This window comes from Euprymna scolopes, unplaced genomic scaffold, assembly GCF_053919585.1.
Source record: "Euprymna scolopes isolate OS-2025 unplaced genomic scaffold, ASM5391958v1 sca597, whole genome shotgun sequence".
Lineage (NCBI taxonomy): Eukaryota > Metazoa > Mollusca > Cephalopoda > Sepiida > Sepiolidae > Euprymna > Euprymna scolopes.
The window spans coordinates 5,001-17,500 of record NW_027633654.1 but is presented as its reverse complement, the minus strand read 5'-3'; the positions used below and the strand labels follow the sequence as shown (position 1 = coordinate 17,500).

At 58.8% G+C, this 12,500-nt stretch overlaps 2 non-coding genes and 1 pseudogene across 2 annotated transcripts in view; all 3 read left to right on the top strand.

The window, feature by feature from the left end:
- The first annotated feature begins 5,962 nt into the window (after nt 1-5,962).
- Nucleotides 5,963-8,333, top strand: LOC145275114 (small subunit ribosomal RNA; annotated as a pseudogene).
- A 398-nt stretch (nt 8,334-8,731) lies between these two features.
- On the top strand, nt 8,732-8,889 carry LOC145275109 (5.8S ribosomal RNA). The gene has a single exon (XR_013867050.1). It is a non-coding gene; the product is annotated as a 5.8S ribosomal RNA (ribosomal RNA).
- Nucleotides 8,890-9,482: 593 nt separating this feature from the next.
- The window catches only part of LOC145275110 (large subunit ribosomal RNA), a 5,723-nt gene continuing 2,705 nt past the window's right edge, over nt 9,483-12,500 (top strand). The window contains exon 1 of the ribosomal RNA XR_013867051.1: nt 9,483-12,500. This exon is cut by the window's right edge and continues 2,705 nt beyond it. This is a non-coding gene — a ribosomal RNA (large subunit ribosomal RNA).

Here is a 12,500-nt window from a genome sequence, read left to right as displayed (position 1 = left end):
AGCGACCGGGTATATTCAAGACGCCTCTACCGACACCACCACACCAGCGGGCAGTTTAGCGAGCTTGCCAACTCCTCTGCCTCCTCAAGCGCTTCCAGACGCCTACCGACACCACATGCTGCTGGCTGGCTGTCTGTTGTTACAATGGAATTTAAAAAAAAAAACAAACAAAAAACCCCAACTCTATTAAGATTTTCGATAGTTGGAAAATAATAATAAATTAAGATTTTCGATAGATTGAAAATAATGATAAATTGATTTTAGCAGGGCTGCTGAGTTAGCTTATAGGAGCGAGCTAAAGTAAGAAAGAAACACGCCGAAACACACCGACCGGCACCCCCGACGACGACCACGGGTAAACGGCGGGACTTTGCCTCTTAAGCAAGTTTGACTGACGACTACCACGGCTATTCGGCTAGCTAGCTAGCTAGGTAGGTAGGTAGGTAGGTAGGTAGGTAGTCCTCCTCCTCGGCCACCTAGCCGTCGTCGTCGTCGATCGAGCGACCGGGTATATTCAAGACGCCTCTACCGACACCACCACACCAGCGGGCAGTTTAGCGAGCTTGCCAACTCCTCTGCCTCCTCAAGCGCTTCCAGACGCCTACCGACACCACATGCTGCTGGCTGGCTGTCTGTTGTTACAATGGAATTTAAAAAAAAAAACAAACAAAAAACCCCAACTCTATTAAGATTTTCGATAGTTGGAAAATAATAATAAATTAAGATTTTCGATAGATTGAAAAATAATGATAAATTGATTTTAGCAGGGCTGCTGAGTTAGCTTATAGGAGCGAGCTAAAGTAAGAAAGAAACACGCCGAAACACACCGACCGGCACCCCCGACGACGACCACGGGTAAACGGCGGGACTTTGCCTCTTAAGCAAGTTTGACTGACGACTACCACGGCTATTCGGCTAGCTAGCTAGCTAGGTAGGTAGGTAGGTAGGTAGGTAGGTAGTCCTCCTCCTCGGCCACCTAGCCGTCGTCGTCGTCGATCGAGCGACCGGGTATATTCAAGACGCCTCTACCGACACCACCACACCAGCGGGCAGTTTAGCGAGCTTGCCAACTCCTCTGCCTCCTCAAGCGCTTCCAGACGCCTACCGACACCACATGCTGCTGGCTGGCTGTCTGTTGTTACAATGGAATTTAAAAAAAAAAACAAACAAAAAACCCCAACTCTATTAAGATTTTCGATAGTTGGAAAATAATAATAAATTAAGATTTTCGATAGATTGAAAATAATGATAAATTGATTTTAGCAGGGCTGCTGAGTTAGCTTATAGGAGCGAGCTAAAGTAAGAAAGAAACACGCCGAAACACACCGACCGGCACCCCCGACGACGACCACGGGTAAACGGCGGGACTAACTGTGACTCTCTTAAGGTGTGAGGAGGCTTTGCCTCTTAAGCAAGTTTGACTGACGCCTACCGACACCGGTCAGGTCGGCGAGGCTCCCGGCGGCCCCGAGCGGGACCACAGGTTGCGGAAGGCGTCCAAGTGAGCGGCGGCGACGCCAGGAGGCCCCCGGGGTCGACTCCGCGGCCCCCGGGTCGGTGTGCGGGCCTCCAGAGCTCGATAAAGTAGTGGTGTCGCTAGCGGTCGAGAAGGCACTTTTCGACGCCTACTGCCACCCCCACATGGCGGTAGGCGCAAAACTGGAAAATCGCCGACCAGAAATGTCGCTTCGTATAATCGACGTTTTTTTTGACCACCATTTTCAGGTGTCGGAGGTGGGTCTGGACGAATACCAACACCATTTCTGGGGTTTCACAACCGCCCGGCTTCTCCGACATATGTTGGAAAGGAGTAGCGATCGAGCGAAGGGGGCTGTCGGTAGGCGGCCGCGGGTTGCATGTGTGCCCGGGACAGCACCCCCATCCAACTAAGGGGTGTCCCCCGGGGGCCAGGGGGACCTCGTCCAGGTCGGCCGGGCGCTTCCAGACGCCTACCGACACCGGTCAGGTCGGCGAGGCTCCCGGCGGCCCCGAGCGGGACCACAGGTTGCGGAAGGCGTCCAAGTGAGCGGCGGCGACGCCAGGAGGCCCCCGGGGTCGACTCCGCGGCCCCCGGGTCGGTGTGCGGGCCTCCAGAGCTCGATAAAGTAGTGGTGTCGCTAGCGGTCGAGAAGGCACTTTTCGACGCCTACTGCCACCCCCACATGGCGGTAGGCGCAAAACTGGAAAATCGCCGACCAGAAATGTCGCTTCGTATAATCGACGTTTTTTTTTGACCACCATTTTCAGGTGTCGGAGGTGGGTCTGGACGAATACCAACACCATTTCTGGGGTTTCACAACCGCCCGGCTTCTCCGACATATGTTGGAAAGGAGTAGCGATCGAGCGAAGGGGGCTGTCGGTAGGCGGCCGCGGGTTGCATGTGTGCCCGGGACAGCACCCCCATCCAACTAAGGGGTGTCCCCCGGGGGCCAGGGGGACCTCGTCCAGGTCGGCCGGGCGCTTCCAGACGCCTACCGACACCGGTCAGGTCGGCGAGGCTCCCGGCGGCCCCGAGCGGGACCACAGGTTGCGGAAGGCGTCCAAGTGAGCGGCGGCGACGCCAGGAGGCCCCCGGGGTCGACTCCGCGGCCCCCGGGTCGGTGTGCGGGCCTCCAGAGCTCGATAAAGTAGTGGTGTCGCTAGCGGTCGAGAAGGCACTTTTCGACGCCTACTGCCACCCCCACATGGCGGTAGGCGCAAAACTGGAAAATCGCCGACCAGAAATGTCGCTTCGTATAATCGACGTTTTTTTTGACCACCATTTTCAGGTGTCGGAGGTGGGTCTGGACGAATACCAACACCATTTCTGGGGTTTCACAACCGCCCGGCTTCTCCGACATATGTTGGAAAGGAGTAGCGATCGAGCGAAGGGGGCTGTCGGTAGGCGGCCGCGGGTTGCATGTGTGCCCGGGACAGCACCCCCATCCAACTAAGGGGTGTCCCCCGGGGGCCAGGGGGACCTCGTCCAGGTCGGCCGGGCGCTTCCAGACGCCTACCGACACCGGTCAGGTCGGCGAGGCTCCCGGCGGCCCCGAGCGGGACCACAGGTTGCGGAAGGCGTCCAAGTGAGCGGCGGCGACGCCAGGAGGCCCCCGGGGTCGACTCCGCGGCCCCCGGGTCGGTGTGCGGGCCTCCAGAGCTCGATAAAGTAGTGGTGTCGCTAGCGGTCGAGAAGGCACTTTTCGACGCCTACTGCCACCCCCACATGGCGGTAGGTGTAAAATCGGAATAGACCGGACCAGGAATGTCGAGGGGGAAAAAAATGACAAAGTCCTGGTGTGCCTAGGCGTCGAGAAGGCACTTTGCGACGCCTACCGACATCCCCATGTGGCAGTAGGCGTAAAACTGGAAAATCGCCGACCAGAAATGTCGCTTCGTATAATCGACGTTTTTTTTGACCACCATTTTCAGGTGTCGGAGGTGGGTCTGGACGAATACCAACACCATTTCTGGGGTTTTCCAGTTTGAAAGTTTTATAAAACATGTTCGGTAGGAAGCACACTTTGGTGTGTCGGTTCGTCGGAGCAGCGACTCTTTGCCTCGTGGTGGTCCGGAACGTCTCTACGGGCTTGTCGCAAAGGCGTCAGAAAGTGGCATCTCCGCCGCCTAGGGCTGTCACCGTTATCGCTGTCGCCGCGCTCCAACTTGTTTTGATCCGCCGCCTTCGTTCCTGCCAACCGTGCGCCCGCTCATCGTCGTTAGGTTATAATACGTGGTACGTGTGTGTGCTTCTCCGTGGACCTAGGGCTGCTCGACGTGTCGAACGATATGTTGGAACAACTAACGGCTCCTTTTCCTGGTTCCATAGTCGTCGTGGTACCCGCGTCGTCAGCCATATCTATGTCCACCATGTTTAGCCGATACGTTTGCTGCAGCTTCTGCTTCCGCCTCAGCGTTCGCCGCTCTCAGCCGCCGCTGTTGTTGCTGCCGTTCTGCCATTCAACCACTACCTGCGAATCTTTCGATGATCGGCCGAACGACCCATCGCTGTGCGACCGATAAATCCTCCGGATTAGGGAGAAACGCCGCCGCTCTCTGCCGCCGTCGAACGGAAAAACGTACATTGTAACGAACGAACGAACGAACGAACGAATTAACGAACGAGCGAACAAACAAACAAAAATAGCCGCGGGGGATGCACTATGTAGATCCTGATCCCCTTGTAACCATACGTACGTTGTTCGATGCTCTCCCGTCCTGGAAGTCGCCGCAGCAAACAGGAGGATGAGCAGCAGCAGGCGCCGCCGCCGTAACCGCCGCCTGCCTGCCGCCTCCTACTCCTGTCAGCGTCCGATCTCACAGCCGTGTGAACGTTCGCTGACACCCGATTTCTTTCCGTCTGGCAAAACCTTGGACGTCCCGCTCGCGGTACACGTGCTGCAGCGACTTCTCGTCCGACAACGCATAAGCGTCGACGTCTGCCGCCGCATCTTCTGATACGTGGACGGTGATAGCGCTAGTCCCTTCTTGCGCCACCTCCACCTTTGTTAGCGCCAAAGAAGATCGATCGAGCAGTCGTGGTCGCAGTCGATTAACCCGTTTTCACCGTCCGCAGTTCCCAAGCCGCCGATCAAGTCGTTGCTCTTCTTGTTCGTTCTTCCCATACCGTCGATTTGCACGGCTGCCGGATGAGCCATCCTCTGTCCGGCGAAGCGCTCACGTCAGTGATCGATACTTGCACCGACAGTCCTCCCGCTCGCGACTCGGTGCTCGAATCGGACTCGTTCGTTTTTATCTCGATGCGATTGTGAAAAGGGGGACCGGTCGTCAATGTCGTGTGTGTCGACGATGTTGTTCGCCCGGTCCGCCGCGTTGTTGTCGTTTTTTTTTTTTTTTTTTTTTTTTTCCCCTAACGTTCGCCGTCGCACGGACGAAAGGGTGAGAAAAAAAAAAAAAAGCTCGAAAAAGCCGCCCAAAAAAATCGGACCGAGGAGCCGCTTGCGAGAACGCGCCATGTGCACGTTGTCTCTCCTCGGTTTTCCGAGCACGAACACGACGCCGGTCGGTCGGTCGGTCGACGAAGGCGACGACGAAGGTGACGGGAAAATTTACGCCGCCGCTGCCCTGGTCCAGCTCCTCCCCGATGACGGCTGTGATGTTGACGTTGACGTTGGCGACGACGACGACGACGACGGAGACGACGACGACGACGAGACGGCATCGATGGCGACCACGATGACGACGACCTCGACGAGTTCAGTCTGCACCTTGACCTCCGATGTCCGTGTGCACTGCCGTCGTGCTGTTTGTCGTTTGTCGTATGTATCGCTGTCAAGGGTGCCGTTGTCGTTGTTGTTGTCGACGTTGTTGCTTGCTCTCTCGTCTCGGTCGGTTGGTACGTTGATGACGACGACGACGACGAAGACGACGACGACGACGACGAGACGGCATCGATGGCGACCACGATGACGACGACCTCGACGATTCCAGTCTGCACCTTGACCTCCGATGTCCGTGTGCACTGCCGTCGTGCTGTTTGTCGTTTGTCGTATGTATCGCTGTCAAGGGTGCCGTTGTCGATGTTGTTGTTGTCGACGCTGTCGTCTGTTCTCTCTTCTCGGCCGGCTGTGACGTGGACGTTGACGACGACGACGACGAGACGGAATCGATGGCGACCACGATGACGACGACCTCGGCGAGTTCAGTCTGCACCTTGACCCTCGATGTCCGTGTGCACTGCCGTCGTGCTGCTTGTCGTTTGTCGTATGTATCGCTGTCAAGGGTGCCGTTGTCGTTGTTGTTGTCGACGTTGGTCGCTTTCGTTCTTTGAGTCTCGGTCTCGGTCCAAGTCAGGGGAGAAACAAAAAAGAGGCCATCAGCGCGGGCAGCGCGCTTCTTCTGACGGCGAACCCCCTCGAAAAATAAATAAACACGTGCCCGTCGTTGTAGTTGTCTGTCTTATGTCGGTCGGTCGGTCGGTCGGTCTGTCGTTCTGTCGAAACAAAGTCCCAAATTCCAACGATACCTGGTTGATCCTGCCAGTAGTCATATGCTTGTCTCAAAGCTTAAGCCATGCAAGTGTAAGTTCACGCCACGCATTAGAACGGGCGAAACCGCGAATGGCTCAGGAACCGGACCTAATCCTCGGGACCGTATTCCTCCTCGGAGGCGATGGATAACTGTGGCAATTCTAGAGCTAATACATGTGACACAGGCCGCGATCGGTCGGCGCGCCGTCGTCGCCACGCCTCGCGCGCTGGCACCCGCGTCGGCCGTTCCGGGTCGCGGCGCTACATATTAGACTGAGACCGATGCGCGTCATTCCGTCCTCCCGTCGTCGGCGTTCCCGCTCGCGGGTCCGTTCGGTGGCGGGGCTCATAGGGCGGCGCGCTCCGCTTTGGTGACTCTGGATAACTCACTGGTCGATCGCACGAGCTTTCACGCCCGGCGACGGGTCTCTCGAGGGTCCGCCCTATCAACTGTCGACGGTCGGTTAAGTGCCTACCGTGGTTACTACGGGTAACGGGGAATCGGGGTTCGATTCCGGAGAGGGAGCATGCGAAACGGCTACCACATCCAAGGAAGGCAGCAGGCGCGCAAATTACCCACTCCCGGCACGGGGAGGTAGTGACGAAAAATAACGACGCGGGACTCTGTCGAGGCCCCGCGATCGGAATGAGTACACTTCAAATCCGTTAACGAGGACCAACCGGAGGGCAAGTCTGGTGCCAGCAGCCGCGGTAATTCCAGCTCCGGTAGCGTATATTAAAGTTGTTGCGGTTAAAAAGCTCGTAGTCCGAACTCGGGTTCGTGGTCGCGCAAGCGGCCCCGGGGCGGCGGCGCCATCGTCCGTCGTTGACTTTGGTCGTCCGTTCGCATTCCCGGCCCTTTCCGCCGGTGTCAACCGCTAGCATACCCGCCACGCGGTCCTGCCGGCGAGGTGGACGAGGAGGTCGTGATCGGGATCCGGGAAAAAAAAAACAAGTGGTCGTCGGTTCGGTTCCGGGAGTAGTCTAACGGGGGGGTGCTACGTGTGTGTGTTTGGGTGCGTTCATTCGCATCCCCGCACTCTGACCCCCGCGCTTCTCTCCCTCTCCCTTTCCGCGCGTTCCTCTTTTTTTTTGAACCCCCCGGTCCGCTCCGAGTCCCTGCTTCGTGTCTTGTCTGCGCGCGTGTTGCGGTCGGCGGTTTCTCCTCCAAGGGTGCTCTTAACCGAGTGTCCGCGGCGGCCGGTACGTTCACTTTGAAAAAATTAGAGTGCTCAGAGCGGGCTGTTCAAGCTTGCATACGATAAGCATGGAATGATGGAAGAGGGCCTCGTCTACGTCTGTCGGTCTCCGTCTACGGCGAGGCAATGATCGAAGGGAGCGGTCGGGGCCACTCGTATTGCGACGTTAGAGGTGAAATTCTTGGATCGTCGCAAGACGAACTGCAGCGATGGCGTGTGGCAAGCACGTTTTCCTCGATCAAGAGCGAAAGTCGGAGGTTCGAAGACGATCAGATACCGTCGTAGTTCCGACCGTAAACGATGCCGACCGGCGATCCGCCGGCGTTCGCTTCCATGACCCGGCGGGTAGCCTGCGGGAAACCAGAGTTCGGTTCCGGGGGGAGTATGGTTGCAAAGCTGAAACTTAAAGGAATTGACGGAAGGGCACCACCAGGAGTGGAGCCTGCGGCTTAATTTGACTCAACACGGGAAAACTCACCCGGTCCGGACACCGGTAGGATTGACAGATCGATAGCTCTTTCTCGATTCGGTGGGTGGTGGTGCATGGCCGTTCTTAGTTGGTGGAGCGATCCGTCTGGTTGATTCCGATAACGAACGAGACTCCGGCCTGCTAACTAGTGCGCCGATGTCAGTGATTTTTACGGCGGGCTCGGCGTCCTCCGTGGCGCTCGGGTCCGGGTCGGTTTTCTCACGCACTTCTTAGAGGGACGGGTGGCAGAAAGCCACACGAGGCGGAGCGATAACAGGTCTGTGATGCCCTTAGATGTCCGGGGCCGCACGCGCGCTACACTGGAGGTATCAGCGGGGACTTCGCCCCGGCCCGAGAGGGTTGGGAAACCTCTGAACCACCTCCCGTGATAGGGATCGGGGCCTGTAACCAACCCCGTGAACGAGGAATTCCCGGTAGGCGCGGGTCAACAGCCCGCGTCGATCACGTCCCTGCCCTTTGTACACACCGCCCGTCGCTACTACCGATCGAACGGTCCGGTGAGGTCCTCGGATCTGGCCGACGACGCCGCCGGGCAGTGCGCGACGTGTCCGTCACGACACTCGTGCATCTACGCCTCGGCGTTCGATGCCTGGAGAAGACGACCGAACCCGATCGTTTAGAGGAAGTAAAAGTCGTAACAAGGTTTCCGTAGGTGAACCTGCGGAAGGATCATTACCGTTTTCCCGTTCGAGACTGGTTTGTTGTTTTCCGGCCTACCTCCTCTGTCTGTCGGCGTCAACGCCTCGAATGCGCGCAAACAAACCTATAAAAGGCGGAGCGAGAGATAGATTTGTGGTGACGCGGAGGTTTTTAAAGCCCCAGCTCTTCTTGCTTGCTTCCGCGTCTTACCACCTGTTTGTTTTTTCGCCCACCGCAAGTGATGGCCGCTTCTTCTTTGCCTTGTCGCCGCTTTATCGTTTTTTTTGTTTTTTTGCAGCCGCTGTGCCACCGCCGCTAGCTAAAAAAACAAACTACTCGCGACATTGCAATGCCGTCACGCCTCCTCGCACAGACCTCCTCGCACACTACTAAATCTATATAAACAAAAACTAATATAAAAAAACCAAGTGCTGAACCCTGGACGGGGGATCACTCGGCTCGTCCGTCGATGAAGAGCGCGGCCAGCCGCGATAACTGATGCGAATTGCAGGACTCAGTGAACATCGACACCTCGAACGCACATTGCGGCCCCGAGATCCCTTGTCTCGGGGCCACGTCCGGTCGAGAGGCGGAACGTTACATGTCTTTCTCCGTTAACGAAACGACATCTTGCCGTCCCCGTGCCCGCCCGGTCCTCGGCACGGTGGTAACCGGGACGTCGCAGGAGCGAGTGACGAGGGGGAAGAAAAATAAAAAAAGAATTGACTCCTTTCAATGTCTTTTTTTTTTTTAAAACCCTCTCCGGCCTCCTCCTTCGTCTCCCGCTGGCAGACCGCGGAGTCTTTTCCCTTTTCGACCGCGTGAAGAAACACTGTGGAGGAGGAGCAGGAGGAGTCTGTCCGAAAGCAGCCGAAGGGAGACCAAAAAAAAAGTACCGACCTAACCGACTGCCGACGTAAGCGCCGCCTGCTCGTCTCGCTCTCTGCCTCATGAAGGTGTCTCTCAGCGACGCCTCGAGCAGCGCGACGAGCACGGCCGTCGCACCGTAAAAAGGTGGCCGCGTCGTAGGCAACGCAACGTCGGATGGGGAGGACCCACGCTTTTTTTTAATTGTTGGCTTCTTCATTTTCGGTCGGACGGGCGCTATATCGGCCAGCCGTCGTCACACGGAGGGTACCGATCGAGATTCCTCTCCTCCAAACACCACACTCTACTAAAAACCGCCGCCCTCGGCTCGGACGAGACGACCCGCTGAACTTAAGCATATCGCTAAGCGGAGGAAAAGAAACCAACCGGGATTCCCTTAGTAACGGCGAGTGAACCGGGAGAAGCCCAACGCCGAATCCCGTCGCAAGTTAAAGGCTTCGGGACGTGTGGCGCATGGGTCGAAGGCAGCCGTTCGTTTTCGTCTCGCATAGTTCGGAGTTCCCTCGATCGGGGCCGCCCGCGGCGGGTGCCAGGCCCATTCGGTGCGGACGGCGAGCGACGGCCTTCGATCCGAGAGTCGGGTTGCTTGGGAACGCAGCCCAAATCGGGTGGTAAGCTCCATCCAAGGCTAAATACCGGGACGAGTCCGATAGTCGACAAGTACCGTGAGGGAAAGTTGAAAAGAACTTTGGAGAGAGAGTTCAAGAGAACGTGAAACCGCCCAGGGGTAAACGGGTGGGACCGCTCACCGCGATCGCGGGGGGACTCAGTCCGGTGCTGCCTAGGCTCGAGCCCAAACTCGATGTGTGTTCTTGAAAGAGAGGCCGTCGCGGCACAGGTCGTCGTTCGTCGTGTCCGCGGGGGACTCGTTCCCCGCGGTTCCAGCTTTTGTGCCCGCGTCGCCGACGAAGGAGACGGGCCGCGTGGATAGCGGGAAGGGAAACGTGGTGACGACCGCGGCGTCGGTAGGTGGCTGCGTCGGTTGGCTGCGACGGAGGGGACTCGTCCTCTCGATCGCTGCTGCCGCCGGGCCCTAACCCGCCGCATCCGTCGCCGCCGCTTCTTCTTTCCTCCTGCTCCCTCCGCGCGCGACTCCGCTGCACCCGTCCCCTTCATCATCGCTCGGCGTAATCATGGCGCGGGCGCTTCGGCGCGACCTCCGCGCGGCCGGCACCGGACGCACTTCCCCTCCGGTCCGTCGTCGCGACCCGTTCCCGGCGTGCAGGTCGAACACGCGGGTTTTTTTCCGTAGGCGGCAGGCGTTTCATCACCCTGAAAACCCCCGTCTTCCCACCTTGTGAAGTCGGGGGCCACCGGCCGTCGGGCCCGCGAACGTAACTGCCCCTTTCTGCCGGGAACGGAGGAAATCTGACACGATCCGTTACACGTGGCGAGCCGGTCCGTTTTGATCCCGCCGGAAGTCGCGTGCGGGCGACGCACTCTGTGTGTCGCTCCTTAGGCGCCCCACCGTCTCGGGCGCGTGCGCGATGAGAGGCGGGATAGGACTGGCGCGGCCTCGCCGTCACGCACCTCGCCGACGTTTCGGGTTCTTGTCGGGGGCAACCCCGCCCGCGCCCGTTTCCGTTTCCGGAGAGGTCGCTCGGCGACGCTTTTTTACTCGAGCCGCCCGCCACCCCGGGTCAGCGACGTGCATCGGCAACCCACCCGACCCGTCTTGAAACACGGACCGAGGAGTCCTGGCCGTTCGCGAGTCGTAGGGGCCACCTCTGACTAACCCCGAAGGCGAAGCGAAAGCGAGAGAGCGTGTAGGAGGGCGTCGATCGGGAGAGGTGTCGTGGCAAAGTCGTCCGGGGGTCGTCGGGGGGTGTCGTCGGTCTCGTGCCGTCGTCTTCTCCTCGCCTCACCCGCCTCCGAGCCGTGCCCGATCCCGCCGGCGCGGCGTTTTCGGCCTTCCGCCGTCGCTGCTGCGGTGCCCGCAACTTTTCCTTTTTTCTCTCTTCCCGAGAGAGATAGGAGAGGGAAGGCTCGTGGCTGACGTGCGGTTGTTTTTCCCTCCTCCCCGAGAGGGGACCGGCGCATCATCCAAAAAGGGGAATTGCCGGGCGCCAGCTTCCATATCCTCCTTCCGCCCATCGGTGAGATCCCGCGGCTTGAACTAGTCCTATTTTGTCGTCGAGTTTAGGCGCTGCGCGCGGGCGCATCACCCCCGGGTCGGTTTCCCCTTTTTCCGAGTACGACTCGGCCGACTCTGGCGTAGCGAGCGACCAGGGACCCGAAAGATGGCGATCCACGCCCGGTCGGGATGAAGCCAGAGGAAACTCTGGTGGAAGTCCGAAGCGCCTCTGACGTGCAAATCGATCGTCGGAACCGGGTGTAGGGGCGAAAGACCAATCGAGCCGTCTAGTAGCTGGTTCCCTCCGAAGTTTCCCTCAGGATAGCTGGCGCTCGATCGTCGCAATTCCATCCGGTAAAGCGAACGATTGGAGGCCCCGGGGCCGTTCACGGCCTCGACCTACTCTCGAACTCGGAACGGGTGGAACGGGCCGACTCTCCCGAACGACGGAGCCGACCCATCCGGCCGCCGCCGCCAGCACGCTTCGCTGGGCGGTTGGTCACCTCGAATGCGAGTGCCAAGTGGGCCACTTTTGGTAAGCAGAACTGGCGCTGTGGGATGAACCAAACGTCCGGCTAAGGTGCCTAACGCGACGCCCATGAGATCCCCGAAAGGGTGTCGGTCGATATAGACAGCAGGACGGTGGCCACGGAAGTCGGAATCCGCTAAGGAGTGTGTAACAACTCACCTGCCGAATCGACCGGCCCCGAAAATGGATGGCGCTGGAGCGACGGACCGATGCCGGACCGTCGCGGCGAGGAGCGATGAACTTTCGCGCCGAAACGATGCCGCGACGAGTAGGAGGGCGCCGCGGCGAGCACGGAAGCCTAGGGCGCGAGCCCGGGTGGAGCCGACCGCGGGTGCAGATCTCGGTGGTAGTAGCAAATATTCGAACGAGACCTTCGAAGACCGAAGTGGAGAAGGGTTCCGTGCCAACGGCGGTCGAGCACGGGTCAGTCGGTCCTAAGACGCGGGCGAAAGTCTTCCCGAAAGGCGCCGGATCCGTTATGAAAGGTGAAAGGAAAGCGAATCGAATCGAATCGAATCAAAAGCCCAAACAAAAAAAAAGCGGCCGGCCTCCCGTCGAAAGGGAATCGGGTTAATATTCCCGAACCCGGACTCGGAGAGGGCCCGGGGGTGGCGACGCTGTCGGCAGCGATGTCGGCGGCGCCCGTCGCTTCCCGGGCGAAACCGCGGTGACGCAAGCGAGCCCGGAGACGTCGCCGGGAGCCCCGGGAAGA